General features: G+C 33.9%; 1 pseudogene; it reads right to left on the reverse strand.

Moving 5' to 3' along the window:
- The window catches only part of LOC107748231 (inositol-trisphosphate 3-kinase A-like), a 15,047-nt pseudogene that overhangs the window by 3,136 nt on the left and 10,251 nt on the right, over positions 1 to 1,660 (reverse strand).

Here is a 1,660-nt window from a genome sequence, read left to right on the forward strand (position 1 = left end):
GCGATTATGGTAAGGGCCGTTACATTTTGTGTGCTTGTGGTGTTCGGCCAATCACAATGCACTGGGTCAGCTGGCCAATCAGAGCGGACTGCGCTTGTCAAAGGAGGGGGCTTTGTAGAAAACGAAGCGTTTGAGAGAGGCGGGGCATAGAGGACCTACAATAATGTACAGTATTTGAAAAATAATGTGTTTTTTGAACATTAAAGCATGCCAACATATTCTGTTACACCAAATACACAAAATAATGATCTTTAAAAAAGCATCATATGACCCCTTTAAGCTTATGAAACATGACTTCTTGTGTTCCAGAGATAAAATTAATTTGAAATATTTCACAACATGGAAAGAACAGATTCCTCACCTCATGTGTCCTGAAGAACTCTGACGTCTCTAGAGCGCTGCGCAGCTCCTCCAGCCTCTGTAGATAACTCCTCTGAAGGAAAAAAAAAAAAAAAAAAAAGTTCAAGACAACTGTAATTAGCCATTGCCAGTTCTTGGATCCTGATTGGTTAATACAGCTTCCCAGTGCTGCCAAAATGCATAATATAGCATTATTGCAGAAACACCTGGAAGTTCTGTATAAAAATACTGTAAATTATAGCCAGAAACATATGCATGTACATTACAATATAGGTCTAGAAATTATGGCAAATGAATTTGCTTCCCCCATAAAAATAAATAAATGAAGGTATACAATTATTTACTATATGTGACCCTGGCTGTGAAAACCCAGCTAAAGTCATTTTTTGGTGATTTACTTTCTACATAAAATCATCCTTCATAAGGTAAAGAACATTCTGTGAAAATGTAACCTTGATATCTTTAATATTGACTGATTAAGACCATGTCAAAGATTTAAATCATAGTGAAATTAATGGTTGAAATCAAACTTTGAGACTTGTTATCTCATAATTAGATTTTGAGACTTTAGCCTGGATTTCACAGAGAGGGTCACATATTTGTCCAGTGAAATTAATGAATTCGCTTAATAAAATGATATTTTAATGAAAATTGTTGTCCTTATCTTTTGTACTTTTTTTAAATATAGTAACACCTGTCAGCTATAGCTACAGTAATAATGTAGCAGGGCCTCTCATTTATTTCTTAATTTGACGAAGTCACTGAAGGTCAGAACAGCACTTCAGAGAAATCAACATTATTTGTTTTTCACAAGTATGATTATCAAATAAAACAGGAAAGTCACTGGCTAAAGTTAATGAAATAAAAGCTCCAGTGCAGTGTTAAAACAGTCCATTTCCTTTGAAGCAACGTACCAGTAACTGCGTGTTTCCATCCACAAAGTCACTCAAGGCCTCCATCACCTGCTCCTTATGTTTGGTTTTTTTAAAGCTGGTGTTGCATGTGCCATCTGCTTTCTAAAAAGAAACACAAAGAGTGCGAACAGAGTTGAGTTCATGTTAATGCTTCTTGTTTTTAATAGTAACAAAAAAGTACAAATTTGTAAATGTCATATCTATAAACAGCAAACATGCATTCAGGAAAGTAGCTATGATGTACATTTACTACTTTAAGTCACCATTTATACCTATATCACAGATAACATCTCATTGGTTTTACTAATCACATCTATAAATAGATTTTGTTTTATTAATGATGTTATCTGTATCTCTTAAAATACTATTTATATATTTATTTATAT

This window comes from Sinocyclocheilus rhinocerous, unplaced genomic scaffold (genome assembly GCF_001515625.1).
Source record: "Sinocyclocheilus rhinocerous isolate Xijiao unplaced genomic scaffold, SAMN03320098_v1.1 scaffold199, whole genome shotgun sequence".
Lineage (NCBI taxonomy): Eukaryota > Metazoa > Chordata > Actinopteri > Cypriniformes > Cyprinidae > Sinocyclocheilus > Sinocyclocheilus rhinocerous.